Below are 26,840 nucleotides of genomic sequence, written 5' to 3'. Positions count from 1 at the left end.
ATATGTAATGGAGACATCTTCACACTTGTACAAAAATAAGACTTGTCTCAGGCTTGTGGTGGGTTGACCTTGGCTGGATGCCAAGTGCCCACCAAAGCCACTTTATCACTCCCTCTCCTTGCCTGGACAGGGGAAAGAAAAAATTGCGAAAGGCTTTTGGGTGGAGATAAGGACAGGGAGAGATCAGTCACTAACTACCAACTGCCACGGACAAAACAGGCTCAACTTGGGAAAAGTAACTTGATTTATTGCCAATCAAATCTGAGCAGGGAAATGAGAAATAAAAGAAATCTTAAAACACCCCTCCCCCCACCCTTCCCTTCTTCCCAGGCCCAACTTTAGTCCTGATTTTCTCTACCTCTTCCCCACTAGTGGCACAGGGAGAGAGGGAATGAGCATTGCGGTCAGTTCATCACATGTTATTTCTGCTGCTGATTCCTCCTCAGGGTTAGGACTCCTCACACTCTTCCCCTGCTACAGTGTGGGGTCCCTCCCATGGAGACAGTCATCCATGAACTTCTCCAATGTGAGTTCTTCCCACAGGCTGAAGTTCTTCACAAACTACTCCAGTGTGGGTCCCTTCCACAGGATGAAGCTCTTCAAGAACAGACTGCTCCAGCATCGGTCCACCATGGGGTCACAAGTGCTGCAAACAAACCTGCTCCAGCGTGGGCTCCTCTCTTCATGGGTCCACAGGTCCTGCCAGAAGCCTGCTCCAGAACAGGCTTCCCACGGGGACATAGCCTCCTTCAGGCATCCCCCTGCTCCAGCGTGGGGTCCTCCCCAGGCTGCAGGTGGACATCTGCTCCACCATGGATCTTCCCGGGCTGCAGGGGCACAGCCTGCCCCACCATGGGATTCACCATGGGCTGCAGGGGAACCTCTGCTCCAGCACCTGGAGCAACTCCTTCCCCTCCTTCACTGACCTTGCTGTCTGCAGAGCTGTTGCTCTTACATATTCTCACTCCTCTCCCCAACTGCAGTTGCTTTCCCACAGTTTTGGGGTTTTCCCCCCTTTCTCAAATATGTTATTGCAGAGGCCTTACCACTGTCACTGATTGGCTTGGTCATGGCCAGCGGTGGGTCCATCTTGGAGCTGGCTGGCATTGGATCTATTGGACATAGGGGAAGCTAGTAGCAGCTTCTCACAGAAGCCACCCCTGTAGCCCACCTGCTACCAAAACCTTGGCACACAAACCCAATACAGGCAATAACATACACAGCTGCCTTGTTCCTTTTTACTTACTTACCTTCTATTGATGACTCTTATTGGATGTTTAATCCCATAGCATCAAACCTACCAATGTCTGCTCTCACATTCAGAAATACCTACCCTGACAGGGACAGTGGAATGTATGGGATGGTGTCAAATTCAAACACAGGGAAGATAAATTGTGCTATAAGATCTGTGAGCACCAGGGGCAGCAAAGGAAGAGCTCCATTGTTTCTGTAGGCTAGCAGGACTGTGCCAGTTCCCCAGCCCTGTTGAAAGTCCATGCATGAGGATTGCTTCAGAGCAAAAGGGTACAACTTCAGCAACTCAAGCCAATGCTCTGCAGGTTTAAAACTAAGAACCACCTATCTTGAGCAGGTGAGCTGTTATATCATAGAATGGTGCACTTTTTCTCATGAGTGGAACACATGTTTATTTTGTCACATCATTTGTAAATCTCCAGTAATGGTGTAAGATTCTTATCTCCAACCTTTTTTTTCCATGTCGGGTTTTCGACAAGGTAAATGAAAAAGCCATCTCACTTGGCCGAGTTACAGAGCATAACTTCAAGGGCATTCTTTCATTTCCAACCTTCTGTTGCTTTTGACATAAATCTTGGGAGCTGGGCTACTTAGAAAGCAGCAGGACACCCCAGTCAACATTTCCTATTCTTTCCTTTCAAAATATTCTTGTTTTCATTATAAGGTACTCTCAGAAAGGGGAAGGTTTTATTAATTTTTTTTTTTCTGCAATTCTACAAATATGAGGAGATCAAGAGCAAAACCTGTGTCAGACAAAATCCATAGCCACTAAAAGTGATCCATTGAGTTGTGCTACATTTCTGCATATGTGTATATTTAACCTCCTTGTTGCTATGGGATTTTTTGTTACTCTTTCTTCCCCCTCTTCCAAGCGCTGATGGAGTTTTAAGATTCCAAGGCTAAGATATTTTAAACTTCAGTATTAACTGTATGTTTCCTCTGGGATATCCTAGGTAAACTAAATGCTGATTTTCTTGGCGTGCTCTGCTAAGATTTTATTGGTATCTACATTTTCTGTGTCTCAGGTCACATGGCAGCAAAGTTCCTCCTGAAAGTTCAACAAAACCCACACTAAGAAAAAGACATTCTCCTCTCATTTTAAACAATTATAGATTAGGCTCTAGGCATGTGGGAAATCAGGGGAATTATTACAATATGTTTATCTGTATGCAAGAATCAAACATGGGAAGGTATGGTCGAGGACTCTAAAGATCACAGAGTTAAAGAAAAACAAAATATAGAAGAAACATATCCCTTTTAAAGAAATACTTTCATGCACACACAGACATGACTATGTGTGTGAATTTATATGCATATCAGCCAAAACAAGACTGAAAAGTATCAAAGTGAAAACCCTGCAGAAAAGGTATGATACAGAGATCTGACATGTCACTCTTTTATCATGTTCCCAGATACCAGACTGCAAAAGGCAATATTGAATGTAGTGTCTATTTTGAGCACACACACGTACACATAAATGTTAGGAAATGTGCATATGAATTGTGTCTTGTTCTGAGAAGACCTACCTACCCTTCAGTAAGATATTATACAGTTTCTCACAATTGTTATCACTGAGCCTTCCAGGCCCTTTGTGATTTTTGCAGCCAATGCCTGGGTTGCTATGTTTGGTGGGTTTTATAGTACCATATGGTCTCATGTCATACATCAAATTAAAGGCATAACTATTGCCAAGCACCCATGTGCATGTGGCATCTAGGGTTCAGAAAGTGAAAGAAGGAAACTCAGTCACTTCTTCCATTGGGAACCGCCTGTGGGAGGTAAGACTGGGGGCTAAATTCAGGCATAAATTTGTTCCCAGTTGGGTGGGAAATCTCAATCTTTTTAGATCATTTGAATCTTTCAAGAAGACCATTTCACAGGTTGATTATTGTCTAAGAGTAAATAGCAGATATTAAATAAAACAAAAACAAAAACAAACCAAACAAAAAAAAAAACCAAACAAACAAAAAAAAAAAAACAAAAAAAAAAAACCAAACACCATCCCCCAAACCTAATCAAAGCATCTTTAGTATGAAAATACAAGTAATTAATGGGAATTTGTTGGACTATGTAAACAATCCCACTTGGAATAGATATTGAGTTTTGAGGCTGGACTATAAATACTTTACACACAGCTTTCTGTATAATCAACTTTCAGCTGTGGCCTGAGTGAATAACTGATCTGTTTCAGCTCACCTTCCCATCTGCTCAGCTCTGTCAGTGCTGTCTGCCTTGACATCCTGCTCTGCCATTTCTCTAAAAACATGATCATTCACTATACCCTGTTAGGTCCTTTAAGAAGGTTCAGGCTTTCAAGGATGCCTTTAGTTAACCTGGTAAGGACTCTGCTTAGAGATGATGTAGTCTCATTGGAAAGAGAAGCTTTTGGAGACCAGACAAGTCTGCCTGTTGGAAATCAATTTACAGCTGTTGGTACAGGACACACAAAGCTGTAATTTGTAATGGGGAAAGGGAAATTTATTATATTTAACTTTATTTAGTTTAAAGATGTTAGTAAGTCATATGTGCTTCTCACTTCTGTGGTCAATGTCTTGGCGGGAGAAGACTTCTTATTGAGTGTTCTTCAGGAAAGAGACTTCCTAGGGGCTTTCTTACATAGTGGAAAAATATTGAACAAGTTTCTGTTACAACTGCAAAGACATCACAATAGAAAAAAGCTCCACCTGGGAATTTTCTGTAAAGAGGTCTGAAGGACTTTCTAGAAAAGGTGATAAAGGAATCTTCACAGTCAATGTCCTCGATTTATCATGTTAAGAATGAAATCTCACATGTAAAACAGCCTCAGATGAGAAAAAGGAACCATCTTAAAAACACTAGTCATCAAGAACTCTCAATGTCCAACACTATACTCTTCCATAATGCAAATTGTTCTAGGTTTATTTCCAAGTGTCAAAGCCCTGTATTGGATTGGATGCTTAAATCTAGATTGCCTCTCACATGGGGACATCACTCATCCATGCTCACAAGTACTCTAAAAGTTTAGGTGTCCCCATGTGCTCATGAGTGCTCCCTGGTGCATCAACCCTTTGGAAGTTTCTGTTGGAATAGTAATTGAGGAAATCACAACACTGCATTATTTATGGAGATCATCTGGTCTCACAGTTCACTATGCAATATGGAAACAACATGTAGCTGGATTTCAAAGGCCATGACAGCTGCAGAGGGCCACATCTTTTTCCAATATCACTTCTTTGAGGGGGGAAAAATGTCTCCTTCCTGAGCTCTTCTGGATCATTGATTTGACTCAGAGCCTGCAAGGAAGGTCTGCAAATCAAAAGGTATCAGTGAATGGTTTGTGAGTTATTTTGTGGACAAAGTACAGATCATTAAAGCCAAGTTTCCTTCTGTTTCTAATCACTTCTCCCTTAATTTAATCCCTTTACAGTAAGAGAATATACAGAATGAGTGAATGGCAGAGTCTAAAGAGCGATGGTCATGAAGGTGAAACAGAAAGCAGTTGATTTCTGGTCAGGCCTGGACTAGACTCAAGGCTAACTGTGTGTCTGACAAAATACAGGTAGGTGTGAACCCAGTTAGCACATTCCTTAGTGTGTAGGGAACACGGTTTAAAATGGTAGGAGTAACACAGACCTGAAGAAATCCAACGGTCTGACTTGACTTACATCAGTCCCTAATTTGCTGTTTCTAAATAAGATCACTGGAAAAAGCAGTAAAGTTAGCAATGTGTTTCTGTTGCCCATGGCAAAGAAGCCTCACCCTTGAGATGCATCATTTGGAGCTCTGCTGTCTTTGTAGTTTGAGTCCATGTAGTACAAAGGCAAGGCCTGGCAAGTTGAGGGGAAAATAAAGGAAGGCCTGTGGCATACCCAGAAGGGTCACAACCTTGCCTAAATTTCTGAGCATTGAAAGAAGAGCAGAAAGAGAGTTACTCGTATCTCAGGCAGTCTTGAGAGGATAAATTCCATGGCACTGACAAGCAGGCCAAAAGTTGTTTCAGGTCTTTGTTTTTCTTCCACCTTGGCAGCTTTCTTTTCCTTAAAGAGATACTGAGAAATTCAGTGTAAGTTGCTGTAGAGCAGACAGAAGACATGCTGCTCCTTTTGTTTGCTTATTCCTTCTGGACTAAGCCAAAAAAAGATGTGGAATTTGTTACTTAGCAAATTCTTCCCTGAGAAAGCACTTGACTGATGCTGAAATGTGACTACTTGGCTTCCTAGGCTGTCAATTCTGATTTACCAGTTCTGTGCTCTTGGTTCAATTCTATAAGCAAAGGGAGCAGCAATAAAGGCAGTAGCACAAATACAATTAGGCTGAGGGTGGCTTTAGGATAGGATGACACTCCACATGCAGTAGTCAGTCTGACTTCTTGGTAGAAGAATTCCTAGAAAAAGAAGGAATTTCTGCTATCCACCTTTCTTTCTGTACAAAGACTGTTGGGGAAAAAGAGCTCTTTCTTCCCATGTACCTCTGTTCTCATCACAGATGTTTGTGCCCTGGTGAATATTTTTCAGTGTTTCAATAATCTCAGTTTCAAAGGCTGCAGAGAGAAGTCTTCCACTTCTCTGAGACTTTCCCACTAAGAGATCTCTCTGTTAATGTATTCTATGTTCCCGTAGCTTTCTTTTCTTGACTACACTGATCCTACTTTCTCAGACTGTGTGAAATCATTTCTTTTAAATAGGATTTTATATTTTACATCTCATATAAGGAGGAGAAGTAGTTGCATGCATGCACTGTCCCATCTTCATTCTGTGGGTTTTTTTGGATGTATCCAGAGACCATTAATGTTGATAACACTGTATTTCTATGTGGTATTTCTTAGCCACATTTATGTGCTCTTGGCCACACACCATGCGGCTGCGGTGGCGAATACATTATAAGACATAGACAGAGATGGAAGCAGGAGGATTAAAAAAATAAATGTGAAATGGAACTGTAGATAGATTTGACATCCCAACATTTCCTTATCCCTCAGCAAATGCATTTATTATTTGTACATTTCCAGCACTGTAAAAAATGCCTTTTCCGAATTCCCTGCATTGAAAGGGGGATAGTTGGCCCAATGAGGGGGATCCCAACATAATTTGTACAGCTCAGACCTTCAGCTCTGAAACCTCTAAGCCACAAATATGTAATATGTCTACAGTTATCATGATTAAGAAACAAAATGTGGCACTCTCTACCAGCTTCAGATTGGATATAAAGGCCACATTACTGTCATCCAATACAGAAATTATGAAGGCTCCTATCATTGAAGGGTACAATGCTAAAGGAGTTGGCAATCAGCCTCATCAAGCTGGATAAGAAACATAGATATTTTCATTTAGAAAGGAACCATTTTGTGTTCGGACCTCTTGAGTTCCTCCAAGTTCTAGAGGTCTTGAACTTGGATCTGCTGCAGTATGTGTTAGCAGGTCTTTCTGCTAACCCCAGAGTGCTTTGGATGCTAGCTTTGAAGCTGGAAAAAGTCTGAAAACTTTGCATAAAACAGGGAAGCTTCGAGCAGGAATTAAATGAAGCCAACTGCAGCCCTTTTCCTGACAGCAGAATAGAACTAACCACCATTAGTCACACTTGCAGAACAATTAATACATTTTTCCTTTGCTAAACAAATGCAATTTGCAAGATTAAACCATACAAAAGGGTGGAGGGGTTTTAACACATGCCAATTGTATTTGATTTCTCTGTTTCCAGATGGCAGCGAGTACAGAATGAGGCTGCATTTCTCGGTGTGAACATGAATCTCCATCTGCAGCCTCTGTATGCCACAAAGCCTGTGACTCATTCAACTGCTTTGCACTGGTTAAGCTACTGCTGGGTTTGCGTAACCATGTTCTCTCAGGACTGGGTCCCCAAGTGCTCCGACAGACAGGCCCAGATCTGCACATGGTTAAGTCAGAAGGCAGATCTAAGCACAATAGGGATCTTCAACCAAATATGACAACAGTCACTGAATTCAGGATTCGGTGTCTGTCCCTGAAAGCCTATCTGCCTCAAAAACTCTTAGAATAATGCCCAACACAACCAACTGACCTGCCTGCCCCAGTGTTTTATATTCAGATTGAAGACCACTTTTCAAAGTTTTGAAACCATTCTCATTCCCGTAAATGTGAATGAAGATAAGTTATGCACATCTATACACATTGACTACAGATGCCTTTCTAATCTCTTTTCTTCAGCAAACTGTACTGGTCCCTCCAAGTTTTTTGTAGGTCACTACAGAAAGGAGATGTCCCCACCTTTTGTATGACCTGCCCACTCTGAATGAGAAGGTTGCCTGCAAGTAGGATGGATATTTTCATACCAGTAGAACCACCAGACATAGACAGTGATATAAGTTCTTCTAATGCATTTCTTAATACTCCTCTAATAAAAAGTACTGAAATAGTTCATAACAATGAACTTACAGGAGTGCAAGTCTCTATCCATGCAGGTGCAACACTTCCGTAGCTGTTTGGACACCTGTTCCCATTTGTATGTTGATGAACTTTGTTGAAGTCATAAAGTAGAATAAATCAAACACCCTCTGGTCTTCCAGCATCCAAGTTTTGTCTTGGGTCACCCATTCTCATAATACTCCTGTTTTCCTTCTTAGTGAGAAGTGATACTGTTTTTATTTGTGTGTGTTACTGTAGCTTGAAGGAGCCTATTCATGTGTCCATAATCCACAGAGGTAACTCAGGATGAAATAACATTATTATCATCTAATTATCTGTGATGGGCAAAGGTAGAACAAGGGTATTAGAAGAGTCTGGACCTCTGTCTTTTAGCATTTCCTTTGTCTTTGGACCTTGTTATCTCCATGGTGAATGGCAATCTCCCCATATTGAAGGTATATCAATGAAGAGTTCTTAGGTTTCTCTATTCGTGGGAGATACAAGTGGAAAAAACCTGACAAATATGCATTTGTATGTTTGTGATATAGAAAGATTATCAGCTACAATGGAGATAGCAGGCCTAAGGACTATGTGACTGCTGTCGGATGCCCAGCCTTTGCAAGTGTCAACCAACTACCATCATGAAAGGGATGGACAACTAGGTGTGGCTGTTGTCCCCCTTCTCTGCTCACTAGCCGGTACAGAATAGAAATTCACATTAATTTCCAAATCAAGAAAGGCCAAAACTACTTCTGGGTGCTGCTAGGGGCCTGCCAGCACATATCACATGGAATGAGGGTTCAGATGGCGGGGGCTTTATTCTGTGCATCACTACAAAAGAACACGGTGCCTGTGGGAATTCATGCCTTGTTCAGTTTTACAATGCTCTGAATGTATAGGACTAAATTTATAGAGTTATGCTGTTTTCTCAGCATAATGGCTCCATCTGTGAAAAGGAAGACAAGTAAGCAACTAGAACATTAGAAAGTATTGTATTTATTGGGTCCTGCAGTCATCAAGAAAGTGGGAGAAAAATAGTATCCTCTCAGGAGACATACAGATTAGACTTTGAGTCAGTCCTACAGCCAGCTGTTTTAAAAGCCCCAAAAGGGGCTTAACTATTTAAAAATGATTTAGCTGGTGAAACTGCACCGTATGAATTACTTGGTGGAATTAAGGAGACGAGAATGATGAGGAAGGAGTGAGGGGCTTTATCGACTCAGCACTAAATGTTCAGCTGAAAAAGGGAGGGCAGGCAAGACAGCTCATAGATGCCTGTGATTTCCAAGCGATCCGTGAATGTTTATTGGGACGTCATGTCTCTGACCCCGAAATGGGATGCAAGCCAATCTGTATAAAAAGATACTCTTATATTCCTGGCATAGTTTTGTGGTGAGCAGAATCTGCTGTATGTATATTTTGTTTCAGGTTGCAGGGCCCTGTGTGGGAGTTTTATATAATGTCTTTCAATATTTATTTGGTTAAACTTTACAATTATGATCCTTAGAGAAAATGATTCTCAGATGCTGGATCCTGCCTGTATAATTTGAATGAGATTATGCACACACACAAAGACAATCTCTTACTCATACACATCAGTGACTCTATCATGTATGCTTCTCCAGCCCTCCACTTCTAAATATCTCTGATATCATATTTATCCTCACAGCCACCATATGGGTAAATCAGTGACAGTCTCCCCATGACAGATTGATACACATACACATTGGCCTAGATGCAGACAGTGCCTACAGTTAAGTGTCTCCCTGGGGTCCTTGTGGTTAGTGAAGACACAACTTGTATTTCCAGAAGGTGTCTAAGCCCACCAAAGACTCGAATCATCTGTGGAACGCAGAAACTTCCATGGTTCCCTGTAGAACCAGTAAAGCACAAAAGTTTCAGCAGTTGATATCAACATATCCATGTCCATACAAAGTTAAAGTCACTACTGAAAGTGATTTTCTTTTTTTTCCAGACTTCCTTGTGTCTTTGTCTTCTCTGCAAGGATCCCCATCTACAGGTCTGCTATTGCCTCATTTGATACAACTTTTCTAGAGGACTTGACAAGTGAAAGGTGTCTACAGTTCAAAAAAAAAGTTCAAACTGGAAACATTAATGTAGGAGAGGGACTGCACTGGCTGACAGGATGAAAGCTGAGAAAATACAGCCATTGGTGGAGCAATAATTTAGCTAAATACCTACTCTGCTGTACATTTCAGTGCAGTGGGAAGAGGGATGTTCTCCAACACGACCAAGATTGCTTCCTTCTTACCCATTCCAGACCACAGAAACTGGAACGATTTTCTGGTAGAACGATGGTCAAACATGACCAAGAGTACTCCAGCAGTAATGTAGAGACACCAAACATATTCCAAGCATTATCCCAACATGTTAGTCTTCTCCCTGTTGTTTTCTGCAGTTCTAAGCTTGTATCATCACAATTGTGTTCACTGGGAAAAGCCTCCAGTGTTGTGCTTCACCCTACTGTCTCTACCATTTATGAGCTCTTCACAAGTTATATAAACTAAGTTAAATTAATAAAAGTCTTCTCTTCTACTTCTTTCTCCCATATATAAATATACCCAGAAGTTTAAAGGAGATTACTGTATCATTTTGGGTGCATGAACAATAAAACCAGCCAGTGCTTGAGAGATTAAACTGGGTATGGGCTGGCTTTTTTTTGTGGTACTTGAATCAGCTCAGCTGAATGACGAGACAGATGTGTGCCATGCAGGCCACCAAAACTCCAGTGTCTTAGAACAAGCCAGGGCAGGCAAGCATGTGGGTCTAGTCACACTAGTGCAAACAATAATGTCTTTACCGTTCACATGTAATCGAAGCAGCCAAAGAACTGTCAGCACAGTAATTCTCATTAAATATAAGCATTTGCCAATGGTGAGTGGAACCTGGCATTTCCCAGACAGAAGTATGTGTGCAGACAGTGTGTGCTGCACATACACACTCAGCGTGAGGTTTCTGGGAAGCATCAAGCCATACAGCTACTCAGTGCAGGCCCTTAAGACCAACATCTTTGGTTTGCAGAAGGCTTGCTGTACACTGAAGAATCTTCTGTACAGTGTGGGCAAGGTCAGTCTAGAGCTTCCAGGAAGCACTGAGCTGTGGGCATCAAAAATAGTTGGGATTTTCAGGTGTAATGGAGGTATGATCAGGTTATTTCCTTTAAGCCCTGCACAGTAGCTCTCTGCTCTTCCTGTTGGGTAAGGAAATCCTAGACAAATATCAAAAATCCTCAGATTCCACCAAAAATGACTGCCAAGTAGAAAACAAGCATGTCTATGAAAAGACAGATGTGAAATTACCTTAAGCTGTTGCACAGATGCTAGGGACAGCAAGAAGAAAAGTTAGGATCTAATCACTACTATGCTGTGTTATATGAGAAAGAGAAATCAAATATCCTGAAGTTGAGTTTAGGTCATCAGGAGTCTTCAGGGTTAATGGAACCATCAATGCTGAGATGCCAGGGAAAACTATTTCAGACCTATCAGCTCTGCCAAAAAGAGCAAAATCAATCAAACATTTGAGTTCCTGTGTAGGAAGTAAAAATAATTATTCTGTTATTTATTACTGTAAAAAAGTTTCATTTCAGCCAAAGCATCTGAAAAAAAAGCATTCAAATTTTATGTGCTTGTGGCTGTAGGAGGATTTGAGTTGGATGGTTTAAATGAATCCCTGTATATGTGTGTGCAAATGTCACAACATACCAAATAAACAAGGGTCTGAGGAGTCCGAATACGGCTGCATTTGAACTTTGGGAAAATTCAGATTCATGGCCTGCTTGTATTTTGGCACAACAAACTGAGCCAAAGTCTTTACCCAAACACACCCAGGACTGTGAAAAGTTCAACCTTGCATCCAGTCTCTGCTTCCATGTCTGTTGCTGCCCTAAGTAAGCATGAAATGGACTTTATAGGATTTTTGTGGCACAGATGGACCAATATTTTCTTCTTCAATTTAGAAGTGCTTCTTGTTGCAGCTTCATAATGAACTATCTCTATAGTAGATGTCAAAAGACAAATTAAAGAAGTTTATTCTCCATCCTGGACTGAGTGCTTCCAGAGAAAAACAAACTCTTGTGAAGATTTAAATCTGCATGGTGACCTGTGTTGCTCCAGTGGTAATGCTTTGTATTGCTAAGAGAGAAACCAGGAGTTGATTCCCAGTCTCATCTTTTCCTTCCTATGCCACTGGAAGTCAAGTGTTCTGCTGAGGTGGCTTGCTTGGAGCTCTGAGGCACTGAGGGAGACCCTCCACTAGAGATGTTGATCAGAAAGCTGTAACTTCATTTATCTGCGAAGCTGCTGTGCACATCCCAAACCTCAGCATCAGTATTCTGGCTGATGACATGTCTCCTCAGTTTTTCTTGGAGGGCCTTTCCTGTAGGAGCATTGTTTTTGCAGGCAGAACACCTCTAGCTGTTGCCAATGGTAGGCTCTCACCTTCTACCAGAGTGGGCTAGAAAAAAATGATTTCCCCACTAGTTTGCTGAACAGTCATACAGTTTAATAGAAAAATCACATTACAGCTATCAAATTCTGCAGAATGGTTAAATAAACATAGGTGACCACTCAATTCCCTGATACTTCTATGGAGAGGTCCAAAATAGCATATGTAGATCCTCTGGGCATCATTCTTATTCTTTTAGATGAGACTTTGCCACAGAAGCATTAAAAAAAAAAAAAAAAAAAAAAAAAAAAAAAGTTACTGTTTTCTCAGTTTGAAGAAGATCAGTGGGAATTGGTCCAAGATCGGATCTTACTTAAGGGAAGATTTCTCCAAAGGGCAGTTCCACATGAGACAAGTTCCCTAGGGATGGAAGAGCTTTTGGCTCTTGGCTGATGCTTTTATGAGATGTATCTGGAGACACCATAGCGAGCTGTAAGAGACCTTACCAGAGTATGCTTTACAAGGCCCATTTTCACAGTGCTGGTTACCTCCAAGGCTATGCAGTTGAAAATGTGTATTCATCTTCTTGAAAACCGGTGCTGTCTTGACAATCTGCTCCAGTTCTGCACGCACTGGTCTTTTAGTTATGTTATGGATGACCCTTTACACTGTTTTTAATGACTTTATGGGAATCTGGGAAAACATCCAATCATTCATAGTTGAAATATTGCACTTTGGACTTGGTACCAATACAAGCAACCTTGTACTTTATAAAACTGACTGGGAACTGGTTCCCTACCCCTTTTACTCTTCCAAGAACTACAGCCACCACAATAAAGTAGCAGTAGAATTTACGATCATTTACAGTAAGTGGAAACAAAGCGCTTCTGGTATCCCATCCCTGGTGCTAGCTGTTTGCTTAAAGCATTGAGGCGCCTATGAAATGCTTCATGCACAATCACATGCAAGTATCTACCAGGCTTTTTGAACTGCTTTGACCTGTCCAGAAAGTAAAAAAAAATCTCTTTGCAGTTGCAAAATAACACACGTTAGCTCAGATCAGGTCACCCAGACAGGCAGCGCTGTTGACTTAAGGCCTGTAAAGAGTCTCTCTCAGTGATTTCTTTACTTCTTCATCATCAGTATGTTTTATAGAAGTCATTTTTCATGATAAGGCTCTCTTATACATCCAAATGAGCTCCTGACAAATGCAGAAGCAACTTTAAAGTAACCTGGACAGAGATAAGGCAGATGGTCTTTAATTTCAGAAAGAGCTGAGAGAGGGACACCTTCCCAGCTTGAGTGATAGCTTTGCAATTTGAGTTAAGACAAACACAGCTCCCAGCCCATCACTCCACTATATGGACTGTTTTTAAAAGAAAGATGTTATGTCTGTCAACCTGCCCAGAAATCCTCTTGCCAGCGAAAGGAATCTGAAACCGAGTTTGTCAAAAGTCAAAAATGGAATATTTTGCAAAGGTTTCAGGGGTGTTGGGACTGGGGAAAGGAAGACAATTCTTAGAAAACATAGATGGGAAAACAGACTGGCCATTAACTCATAACAAGAGCTTTATCTGCTGCAGTCAAGCATAAACTTGTGGGTTCCCAGGGCTGTGTCCTGCTGGACAGAGAAAGTTGCCAAATGGAGGAAGTGTTGCCCATGGGATTGAGCATGTAATATGGATAAGCCTGAATTATGTGGGAGAGAAAAACTCCCCTGCTGTAGCTCCTATATGTTCTGGTATTGAAATTCAGGAGCTTCTATCATAAGGACTCAACGCTCCAGAAAAACTTTGTTTTGATGTGTGAGTAGAACTAGGAAGCGGCCATGGCCCTAGGCAGCATCTTTTGGAAAGCACACCAGCGTGAACTTTCCTGGTCCCACAGCACTAAGAAGGACTTTTTATTCCTCCCCAGGATCATAAGCCCTTCTCAGCCTAACTGGGGGTGATGGCTAGCATGAGTGTTAAAGACCTGCCTTTGCCCTCTCAGAGGAGACAGAAGCAAGTACTGCTGAAGCTGGTGCCTGTGAGATGTCCCCTTATCACTGCAAATAGATTCATACTGCTTGCAAAAGTACCACCGGTGCTGCCTAGGAGCAAGCAGTGGAATTTAAACACATTTGACAGCTGCCTATAAGGCATGTCATTGATTTTATGGGTAATTGCAAAACGGGAAATTCAAGGGAGATGTCTATGAAAGTCTGTGGAACTAGAATGCAAAATACAGAGGTTCAATAGATTGTTTTGGGATTTTCTCTCCAATAAAGATTTAGTTTCGATGTTTACTGATAATATGGCTTCTGTGCCACACAGATCTCATGGCTCAGCACTGATCAAACGAGTCTTTTCTCTCAGCAGTGCTTTCCACTGCCACTGGTCTAAGCACCTCATCAGCAGCCATTAGCTGCTATGGCAAGTGTGGGGTGAGAACTTCATTATTAGTTATCCAAAAATGAGGAAACTCAGGCACTGAGCAGTGAAGGGCACCAGGTCACAGGGGAATTAAGAACAGTTCTGGATCTGAAACACAAGCACTTGATATAAACAGTATAATTCAGTGTTTCCCAAAATACTCTATGATTCTAGGTGTGGGGAGGTAAGAGGAATGGGTGAAAAGAGGAAGGCCTCTTAAGAGCTTCTGTAGAGACTCATAGTCTCAGATCCTCAGAAATAAGTGGGTGTCTAAATACACCTAAAGTGAAGAATCTAAGGCCCTAGCTAATAACTTTATGAAGATATTATTGAAAAAGAAAGGCTTAATATATGATGCTACATGGATTGCCTGTTTGTTTATGTCTATCCTATAGAGTTTAAACAGTCTTCTATAGCATATACATTAAGAAAATCCTATCATAGATGTAGCAATAATAAGGCAGCAATGATACCTTGAGTTTGAAGAGAGCCTAAAACAGTAGCTCCAAACTATTCCTTGCCCTCAGGGCTTGCTTTTTATTGTTTTCATCAATTAAAGCATAAAAAGAGCCCATCATGAAGTGCTACAAAAGCAGTTGTCCAAGCCTTTGCTGAATCTATATACTCAGGGAGGAAGGTGGAGTTTTTTCATCTTTTTTTGAAGGAGGCTTGGCTTTCAAAACTTTGAAAAAAACTTAGTCCTTAAATCATGATGTATCTGCAACACACAATTATAAACTGACCATGCAGGTTGTTTTTTTTTCCTCTTTATCTATGCATTTTTAAAGTCTACTCTGCTAGCTCTGCTATCATTCTTTAAGAACTGTTGTCATTTAGCTTCAGAGTTAAATAACCTGAAAGTGAAATGGAGTGGCCCAAATTGACTGAATTGACTGATTTTTTTTTTTTTTTTTTTTTCACCAAATGACCCACAACACTATGGTTCAGTCTGACAAAATACAATGTTCTCTCCTCTCCTAATTCCTTCTTGTGACCACTGGGGGGAAAAAAAAGCCATTCTTTGTGCAGGCCTGACTGATAAACTCACCTGCAAGTGACCTTATTTTTCTATGGCTGATTTGAAAGCAACATGTTTAATCCAGAAATGCTGTTTGTTCAGGGTCCTTCTATAGTACACAGAGATAGTTTGCTAATAAATCGCTCTGCAAAAGCAAGCAAAATCCTAGAAACTTGCTCTGACTGCTGTATAGACATACAGGAACTTGTAGATTTTTCTTGGCAAGACTAATCCATGGCTTCAACATAGCGAAAACAAAAGTTGTAGCACCATATCAGACGGCAGGAAAACTCTGGAAAAATATTCTTACACTTCTTGACATGATATTTTGCTTTAAAAAGCCTTACTCAGAAAGCATGTTAGTAATTTTGCATTTGCACATTATTCTTCATTTAAACTTGTTAAAAAAATCACCATCAACCAAAAAAAAAAAAAAAGCACATCCATTACTTAAAATTACCACCAGTCTTTAGTGGGATTTTGCATTGGTTTTGTCATAGAGAAAGCAAACATTTGACTTCAGGGTCTATAGGTCAAATTAAGGGTTGTTACTCTTCCTGTCTCAGGAATTGAGCCCTCTGGTTGGTCAAGCTTTCGTTTTGGAAATCAAGGGCCCTTGTAAAATTTCTCTCTCTTAAAACTCGTCTTCTAGCAGTGCCATTCTCAGTGGATCCTGCAGGTGGACACACTTGGCCTCTTTCAGGATAATTTCTGTGTAAATATAAGAGTTTGTTCCAAAACTTTGAAACAATGTTGCGATGAAAAGAAAAAGAACCAAAGCAGTTTTGAATAATTCAGTCAACAAGATATTTTAGTTTTCCCATGGTACCTAAAGCATCTTCATAGGGCAGGCAGACATCACAAAGACCTAGGGGAGATCCACATTTATCTGAACGGCAGCTGGAAGCCCCAAATATGGCACTAGACACAGATAGCTGAATCCTATTGAGACCCACTGAGTATCATGGTCACAAACTTTTTTAATTAAAAAAATAAGCCTAGTAAAGCCCTTTCTCTTTGTTAGAAGGAAGCTGCCGGATTCCTTCCTCAGGAGGTGGCAATTTCTCTTCCCTTTCGTTAGCCTTCAATTTTCATTAGCACTGTTAGTGGAAGGAGTAGCAAGACTGCCTTAAATATTTCTCCTTCTCTTTCCCTTTTCCAAAAGCAGCAGCACAAGGGGGTGCCAAAATGAGTGCCTTCATTAGCAGACTGTTTATAACAAAAGGTCTTGTTAAACACAAACCTGCCCCGTGGATAATTTGTTAAACTGCTCCTGTGGTCAGGAGTGTGGTCAGGCAGTAATGTCCTGATGCAGTTAATCACATGCCAGCAGACACCTGTAATGCCTTTTGCAAAAGAGTCTTTCTTGGTACAAGATGCGCCGCACAGGGAAATAGGAAAAGAAAACAGATTTAAGGAGCACTGGAAAGAAGACAGACTTTCTGAGAAAATGTAGGGCTGTTACAAGTCATGTAACATGACAGCTCCTCTTCAGTTATTGTTTCACTGTTTAATGACAGTGGCATAGGCTATACTGTAGAAATAGCTCTTTGTTCCCTCTGCTAGTGGCTTGTTCACATTATAAATTTTAGTTTCATCCAGCTTCCAGCTGAGGGACTTAGAACCCATTACAAAGGGACAAAAATAGAGCATAAGCAGCTAAAATAGGATTTAAGCGCTAAGAGCAAAACTGCAGTCCAAAAATTCTACAGGCACCTAATCCTGTAGGTTTTTAGAACTTGGAAGTCTCCTCTTTAGATCTGGCAGTTTCCTATACACCTGCAGTTCTGCTACAGCCCAACAGCACTTCTCTTTTACCCTTTGGCCCTGTCAGTCTTGGATTCCTCTTTGCAAAGCTTCATCAGAAGAGAAGGGTGCCCCACAGCAGGGTTGAAGGTCTCCTGGGGAACCTTTTGGGTGAGGAGGTGACTTGCCGTTCTGGTGTTTTCTTTTAAAACAAAAGAGAGTCCAGATGAGATATGCTGGAGAACAGAAATTGGTGTCTCTCCTTATGAGGACGTTCTGAGACCCACCTGTCTCATGGCTGAATTTTGGAGTGGGGCAGAAAATCAAATACTTCTTACTAGTAGTGCCCTACTTAGAAGGTAGATTTCAGGTTAGATTTGAGGGGTTTTCAGACCTGGGGGGTTAAATTCTGTGATGGGAAGAAGGCATTAGAAAAGTGGGTAGGTGTACAAGGACTTTACTGACTAACAAATCCCAGGAAACTGAGAATCAGCCTTCAGATTTAGAAGGACTCTTCTCAGTTGCATGACAGGAATCAGTTTGCTACTATCCCTCGCTCTGTTTCTGGGCATGGATCTCTGTTCCTCAATAGGAGGAAAGACTGGCAGACAGAAGGTAGTTTATAAGCCTACCAGAGTAAGAAGACAGAGAACAATATAAATATTCTGTATTCTTCGTGCTAGCAAGAGAGTGAGATTTTTGTCTTTTAAAATACCTGAAGAAACAAATGCTGCACTTGCTCCCCATGTCAGCATTTGACCTAGATAAATCAGAGAAGGCTTCTGACGTGTTCTTTCCAATAGGGAAGACACTGCAACTGCTCCATCATATTCTGGAATTTACTCCTGAAATAGGATCAGCTACTGTTTGAGGTAAAGCAAAAAAGGTTACTTGCAGCTTCTCCCCAGGATGAGTTTTCTTACATTTCATCCTTTTTTTTTAGGACAAAAAAAGCCACTTAGAGAAATATAATAACTTTTGTTTAAAGAAAAAGCTATTTCAGCTGTTATATAAACTGCATAAGCCACTGCATGATTTCAAAATCACATTATTTGTCTTATTGGAAGCCATAACACACTTTCCCTGAAACGAAAGTGGCAGGACACAGCAGAAGAGGCTCAGAAGAGTCTGAATATAACATCAGCTTTGCTTTCTTCCTCCCTCTCAATTCTGAACAAATATAGGCAGAATTTTCAACAGGGTTAAGTATGCAGAGGCTAGGCCAGGTTATGAGCAGACCTAACTTCTCATTCATGCATCAAGGACTAAAAGAAAGCGTTGTATCCTGAAGCCTTCCAAGTGAGAAAGCACTTCAGGCTTGGATTTTGCACAGCCACCTGCTTCTATTAGCTGTAAGGAAAAAAAAGGCAGGTTCACATAACATTTTTCACTGCAAACACTATCTGACTAAATATGGCAAGTACTCACTCTCTATGCTCTCCATGCACACCTCAATGAGTTATTGGAGCTGAAAACCTCTCTCCAGTGATTGCACTTAATGACTCACTTAAACAATTCACTGTGTAAGGGTGTGAAGCCATCTGCTTTTATTCCTTGGAGAGCTATTGAATTCATTGTCATGACAAAGATTCTTTACCTACACTGTAACAAAAGAAGAGGAAAGACAAAAGAGGAGATACTACAATTAAAATGGACACACTACCTGAATTATTACAACTTTCCATCTCTCCTGGAAACTGCTGTCTCTTCAAATACAGAATAATCAGGGTGGCACCTTGCCCATTCCTCACTATGCCCTCATGACATCATCTGACGATCTCTGAATATCCTCTTCCCCCATCAGTCTCAGGAAAAGACAAGCCAGGGAAGCATGGGGAGGAGTCCAAATGAGTGGCAGTCTTGGAGGTCCTGGCTTCTTGAAACCTGCCTGGATCTTCAGCGGAGCTAGGGTCAGAGCTGTTTCTATATCTTGGATCACTAACAGCTTCCTAAGAACTGGCTCTAAGACACATTGTATGACAGGAATCTCTCAAAACATCACCACAGGTTATTAATTAAAAGATTAAAGCCAGAAAGGGTATTTTTGTGTTCTCCATTCCTCATGTGTTCAATTTCACCCAGACATCTCCAAATGAAGTGAGAAGACTGAGTTTAGCCCTTAGCACCTCTTTTCTGAGGAGACTAAATTCTCACTCATAGATACCCAGGTGCCAAGAACCAAAAGCCTCTGCAAAGTCATGAAGATTTTGCCCACATACTTAGATGAACCACCCCAGGGCATGGAATCTCCTCAACTCTCTTCCACCCTTTAGCTCCACTGATCAAATATAAAGTTTGAGCAAGTAACATACACCGGGGAGTCATTTAGAGTAGACAGTAGTCTGTGTCCACACTGCTACAAGATGGTGCTGGAGCCTCAGTGACATACCTTCAGGTATAAGGGATCACTCGTGTGTGGAGGGAAGGTGACATGAGAGAGAAAATCCCTCTGACATACTGCGTTCATTATCTGGGGAATGGCAGACAAACAAACTAAGCTAAGAGCTAAGAGCGTCTTAGTGGTACATCACTCAGGACAGCTGCAGCTCAACCAACCTGGAGAAGACTTTTGGCTTGAGAATTAAATCCTTTTCAGCAATAAAAGTGTGAGCTCATGCCAAATCATGAGTATAGTTCAAGCAACAGGCAGAAGCATCTCTGGAGTACCCTGCTATTGCAGGGAAAGTCTTCCTCTCTGAGAGTCCCAAGACCATAGGCCTACATATGCCACCTCTCATCTTCACCTGTCTCCTTTACGTATCAGAGCAATGACTTTTAGATGTGATCAAATCCTGTTTGATTGACTTATTGTGAAGCTCTCTACACGTGCCAGTCTACAAAGCCCACAATGACCCTAGAGGGGGTTAGGTGGACCCCTCCTTCCCTCTCCCATACAGTCAACATCTCACAGTGCTGACAAGGAATTCCTCTCCCTCTCATCCCATGGTGTGACCCCCTTGTCCCTTCGCCACTTGGATCAGTTCCAAGGGTTTTGAACAAGTAGCAAGGGAAAACTTTTGCTCAGTTGCTGTCCATTTTAGGATCTCATCCAACTTCTCAGATTCTGACTCCTGAGTCCCTCCAGAATGTCAGGGTCTTAGCCACTCCCTCAGGCCCTGGCTGGAATGGAGAGCAGAGTATTTGCTCTGATGGAAAGCTCTGGCTAAAGACTGCCCTGAAATAAAAGGGGCAAAAAAAATTCTAGCTTCATCACCTGGCTGAAAGACTCCCCAAAGAACTAGTCTATTAAAATGCACTCCTTTATTCAGTTTTTGCTGTCCATGTTACCGAGAGTCCAGATTTCTTTCAGCTTTCCAGTTTGGTTTTTGTTGTTGTTATTGTTGTGTTTTAAAATAGGTTGTTAGATATGAGAAAGAGTATGTCTCAGCACATGGTGCCTGGCTTACAAGTGCATAGGGGTGCCAGGCCTGGGAACATCATTAGCAGACTTCTTAGAGAAAAGGATTAGTTAACCACAAAACTGCACTGTTGATAATTTGTTTAACTGCTCCTGTGGTCAGAAGTGTGGTCAGGCTCACAGCATCCAGGAGCTGTTAATCACCTGTCAGCAAGCTCTTGCAGCGTCTTCTGCAATTGCAGCCCTTGTCGTATGAGGCCCTGTCAGCAAGGGAAATGAAAAGAGCAATATTCAAAAAGATTTCAAGAGAGAGAGAGCAGAGCTGTGGCTGAATCTCATCTGGGAGTGGATTTAATTTGCTAATGAAAACCCTAATTCTTATGGCAGTAAGGGACCATGCAATTAGCATTATTTTGTAGCTGAATTTTTAATGAATCCATACAGCTTGTCTTTCTGTTACTCTACCTCATCCCTTATAACTTCTGAACACATGGGCCAATTTCAGCAAAACTGGACACATGGGAGAAGTCTCGTGCATATTAAGTTCCTCCATCTCACAAAATCAGGGCAGATGGATAGAAGAGAGAGTGCTTAATGCCCCTCCTGAGAGAATACTTTCAGTGCAGTCTCAGCTTTTATGTACCTGCAACAACATCTATCTCCTGAAAGGAGTCCAAGTGCCCCAATTGCAAAAACACTCAAGTTCTCATTGTATTAGAGACATCAGAAAACCCAGTGTCAGGACCCAGAGTCCCAGGCTCCTGGTCTGTTAGGACTGCTGTGGGTTTGCATTGGAGTAGGTCTTGGGGCTGAACCGAGATCCACCACATGAGTCTCTGCACTGAAAAACATTCTTTGTTCCACAGAGTTACAATCTGAAAGGAGATGTAGGCCAGAGCACACCAGCAACTGAGGGGAAATGAAAACGGCTGAAGATGTTGCTGAGAGGATATGTGTGTTTCATTAATCAGCCCTAGTGATGCAGGACAAGAAAGAAGTTGCCATGTTTGACAAGACTGTCATCATGCAGGTTTGTTCTAGGATGATTCAGCATAGAAGCACTTAAAAAAACATTGTGATTGAGTCATCAGCTCACTTAATTTTCTCAATAGTTCATGCCTGATTCCATACCTAGGCACAACTCCATTCCCTTACTCTCTCCAAATATCTGCCTTGATAATTAAACATGGGGGTGCCTGGAATATAAGAATCCACCATTCTTCTTCTGTCTACCCCTTCTTGTAAAACCAGCCCCAGTCTTCTCCAGCTAACTCTCTCCTCCCCAGACTTGATACCTTACCTCCAGGCAAGGCCTCGTCATCTGACCACGCTGCCTGGTGGCCCTCACTGCTCTCCTTACCCGAGTCCCTCTTCCAGAAGCTTCTGCACACCAGATGCCACCGAAACCTTCTACCAGAACCCTTTATCCAGCCAGCACTCACAGAGGAAGACATCTCCTCTTCCCACTCAGTCAGAGCCCTGTGGCTATCTTGCTTTAACCAAGGACTTTTGCTCTCCCTTGTGAAGCAGCAGCACTGACACATTTTGTACTTTCCTTTTTCTCTCATCCTAGTTTGTCATCCCACTTCACAACAGGGATGGAAAGGGAGAGAAAGCTAAATTTTTGGTCCATGCCCACATGTTCTGCACCATGGACCCTGGGCCTATTGGCTCAGTGTGTTATGAAGGAGGGAAGTGGAGAAGGAAAGACACAAACACTGGAAGTAATTCAATAATTCCCCTGCACTACTCTGGTACCAGATTTGTGATCTCCATGGTGGGATTCCCCATTCCTTGGGAATCATTCACCCAGGGTCACTAGATTCATTGCCTTGGGGGGCTACAAGAGTCCTGCGTGGTCCTCAGACAGATGTGATTAAGAGCATAGCACACTTTACTGATGCCCAAACAGTCCTTATCAATGAGTCATTCGAACTAGAGCTGGTTCTGCTCTCTCTCCCCAGCACTGGAAAACGCAGGGACAAGCCTGCAAATCAGAGAGTGGAAAAAACAGCGCTGGCCATGAGAATTAAGAGCAGAGAGGGGAATTTCAGCTTCAAGCCTGTGTTAGAGGTATGCTTTACTCTTTCCCTGAGGAAAAAGAGGAAAACATGAAAGCGCAAAGCAAATGCGTATTTCCAAGAAAAATTCTATGTGATTAAGTGGTAAGTTCTGTTTGCTGGTGGTGGGTATTTCATCACACAGGAAATCACTGTTAAGGGTCACTGGGCACTAATTAAGCTTTATTTGCTCCGAATCACCTCATCACACCCCACAGCACGTACGCTGGCTCAACTCCGTCTCCTCACGTCCCGTTTCGGGCACACACACGCAGAAGCGCTGCGGCGCTGCTGTGCCAGGCGTGCGCCGCGCAGAAGCCGCGGGCCCGGCTCCGCACGGCCGCGGCCAGGACTCGCGCACCTGAGAGCACCACCTTGCGTCAGCCCTAGAAAGCGATGCCCGGCCCCGCCGCTTCCCGCTGCAGCCTTTCGGGGCTCTGATTTGCTAGATGGTGCATGTGCTTTTTTTTTTTTTGAGAGCAAGCACAACCTTGCAGGGAGCAAACCCAGGGCTCTCCTCTCCTGATAAGCACTGCTCTTCCTTTACATGGAGTAGATAAGGGCTGTTTGTTTAACCACTGTTTTACATAACACAATAAAACAGTGTGTATGAAGGCACAGGGGAACGTTCCAGGTTAACAGCTTAGCTCTCCTTGACAGGAATCAGTGAGTGAAGTTTGCAGCAGTGATTCCAGCAACTACCTTGATCTCCAACTAATATGAGCACATGTCAGTCATTGCTAGCTGCAATTTCCAAACCAGCTCCCTCGTGCTGCTTTACTGCATGAGCTTGCTGCAGAAGGAAAAGTGGGACATATGTTTAGAAGTCACTGCAAAGCCCCAGCAAGCCCACGGGAATCGTATGTTGATTTTGATGGGCTTTAGACTGGGCTGTTACGCTCCAGCAGCCTGCTAATGCAGAACAGTGATTTCAGCAAGGCTGTGCTGAGACACATGAGGCGGTGTTAGTGAAGAGGTCGAATCAAAGTGACAAGGAATAGATAGATGGAGAGTGACTTTGGGGCTAATTAGATACATCGGCAATGTGGGACTCAGACCAATACTCAGTGTGCACTGGAGACCCTCCCTGCTCCTCTGCATGGGGAAATCCTGTTTGGTTTCCAACTGGATGCAGGTGTATCCAGGTTCTGGAGCTGGGGGTCGTGGTGAATGCAAGCTGCCAAGTGAATATTTATCCAGGCTAGACATAAGCTAAAAGACATCTATTGCTTACACTGCTCTGGAAGCTTCTGGACTTAATTTTCAGAGTAGCCAGTAAGCAGAGCCATGGGAACCAGATCCAGTCTTGCTCTGCTGGATTTGGAGTCCATTGGGGACTTACAAGCGTCTCGGTTGACTGCCTGCAAAACTGAGTACATAAACCTCACCCAGAGTTTCCTGCAAGTGGGCCAAGAAGATGAGGGGAAAGAGGCTAGGCCTTCAGAGCAGGGCTGGCTGGTTTTCTACTGGACTTCCTGCCAGTTATAACCATGGGACCCCACGGGCTTCAGATGCTTTGCACCACAGTGTACATATAATAGCATTTGGCCATGCCTTTCCGTGCTGTATTTTGGTAAAGCCCAAATATTTCTGCCTACTCAGTACTCATTTTATCCTAAATAAAAAGGACTGTTGCCAGCATGTAAAATATATATGCAATGTTGATCTGTCAAACCTGGACCCTGGCAAAGCTTTCTGAGACTGCAGACCAGGGCATATGCCTACAAGCGCAATTTCTCTTTCCTTGTTGCCAAGGGATTCATGTCAATCTTAGTGAGTTTATTTGTGGGAAGGAAAAAAATGGTCAATAAACATAAAATGCAACAAAAGAAAATGCCAAAATAACTCTGACAGGCTTTCTTCATACCACTTCCTTTTGTGGAGAAACAGTATCTGTCCACTTAAATTAGAACAAAGTATTGAGAAGATGTTCCCTAATGAGCTGGCAAATAAAGATGCCAAAGGGGTGAACTCTGGAGAGGATATTAGCTTTTCCCCCCTGATTCAAATTCGGTCTTTATTATTATTATTTTTCCTTCTTCTTTCCATTTAATTTGGCAACAGGCTTTTACAAGAAGTAAGCCTTTTAGTGTTCTCCCTTCTGTGAACTCAGACTGAACACAGCCAAAATTAACTTCTCCCTGGGAGGTGAAGCTAGAATAAAAGGAAACTAATCTTTATTTACTACCTCTATTCCCAACACTACATCCTTTATTTGCTAGGCCCTCACATCATCTGCATATAAGAAAGAAAATAATCTATCAAATTGAAATCTACTATCTGGAAATATTTGTCTACTTTACAATGACATTGCCGTAAGTAGTTTGAGTTCTCATCTACTCTAGATTTCACTGTTGTAGGAAAAGTAACCTCCTTATCCCACCACAGAATTCTGTGATTCATCAGTGAAACAACAGGGTTTTGGAGGGTTAAAAGTATTTCCTTTCTAGCCTGACAATACAAAGAAAAAAAGGAGTTGTTTCTGAGGACAGGCCAAAGTGGGGAGGGAGGGATCTGCTGTCCAACGCAAAGAATCTATTGAAAACAATGAAATAAATTGACTTTGATGATTTTTATAGACACATACTTTAGAAGGTGCATGCCTTTAGAAGCAAACCAAATACTTGACTAGCATTTAGTTAAAATATTAGTAAGTATCTCTTTTCCACTTAAGCACAGGGTAGGGAGAGGTAGGAAATTTTGTAGATTCTGCTGGGAAATGTTCTGACTTCCTAAGTGTAACACTTCTGATTTTATAATGCAACTTTTCCTACAGATTATATTTCAATTGTAGACAATATAAGTCTGTCATATTTTTGTTTATGCTGCAGTCAGATATAAAGGTTGAAAATTTGAGTTGATCACAAACCTTGTCTAAAGCACATGTGCACTTCCATGATACTATTTATCTTTAGTGTTTGGCCAGTTGAGATACCACAGTGGTGTGTCAAACACGTGACGTGTTATCTAGATACCATGAACACTTTTGTTTCAGGGACATGTTGACACAGTGCTTTTGAGTAGATGAAGACAACATGATGGCTCCACTTATGCTAAGGAACAAGATGAGTGTTCTTATGTTAATCCCTCCCCATACCTAACACTATCAGCTTGAGTTTGCAGGATGGAATTGCTCAGATGAATTCAGCAATAGAAATGTTAAAAAACAAACAAACCTTATTTGGGGTATGACAAGGATTTAATTTTGTTATTGTGGAATTCAAGAGAAAAAGGTAGCCATTTCTTTTGAACAGAAAACCTGTACCTGCATGAGAACTTGCCTTTGGGTTGTTTTTTTAAAAATGTTCTTTTCCTTTATTAGGAATAAAACCATGGTATTTGAGACTGACAGGCTTGAGGACATTTGGAGTGAGAAAAATTAAGAAATACTGTTTTTAAGTTCCTTTCTGACCATTAGCACAAATTACAGCTAAGGCCTCACTGAACATCACATGCCAAATTCTGTTATGCCTGTATACCTGATAAAACTACAGTATTTTGGGTCTGTATCCTTGCTTGGGAGACTCTGCAGTCCACTCTGCGCACCATACTGACATCCTTCAATGCACAAGGAAGTGATAAAGGGCAGAATTTAGCTGGAAAGCTGCATTTTTGGGAGTGCAGGGAGAAATCTAATCTCAAAATAAATAGCTCTTTAAGACCATGTCTACCCTGTGACATAGAAAATAGCAGAGAAGGGCAGGAGTTGGTAGGGATCTGAACTGGAAGTCCACTGAGCTCTGTGTGAAGGTATCAGATTAGGTCTGGAAGTATGACAGCTACATCTGTGGGATACCAGACAAGGCCAAGCCTCTCAGCTCCGAAGGTAGGACTGGAACAGGCTGATTTCTGGAGGTAACACTACAGAAACCAACCTGGGTCCAGCTGCTTCCCAGCCTCCCTCCTGTACAAACGATTTCAGGGAAGGTGAGGATTGCATGAGAAATTCAATTAGAGATGAGCCTGAGGGGGAAAGAGGTTGTCAAAACAGATGATTAAAATGAATGCAGTTTGAAGCCAAGGGGAGTAACCAGCATTAAGTCATGCCCACAAGCAAGGAAAAATAACGTGCTAGGAGCTAAGAGGTAAAGTGGACTCATTTGTTTTTTTCATTGTGTTCCTTCAGTTTCTCATTTTCCTCCCCTCCCACTCTCTATAATGCTACTGCTTGGCTACGCATTAAACGCTTTGACAGTCACACAAAATCATCTAACATTTCCGTGGCAG

The sequence above is a fragment of the Tyto alba genome, unplaced genomic scaffold, assembly GCF_018691265.1.
Source record: "Tyto alba isolate M040663 unplaced genomic scaffold, T.alba_DEE_v4.0 Super-Scaffold_1000006, whole genome shotgun sequence".
Taxonomy (NCBI): domain Eukaryota; kingdom Metazoa; phylum Chordata; class Aves; order Strigiformes; family Tytonidae; genus Tyto; species Tyto alba.
The sequence above is the reverse complement of the archived record's forward strand: the minus strand, read 5'-3'. Positions refer to the sequence as shown.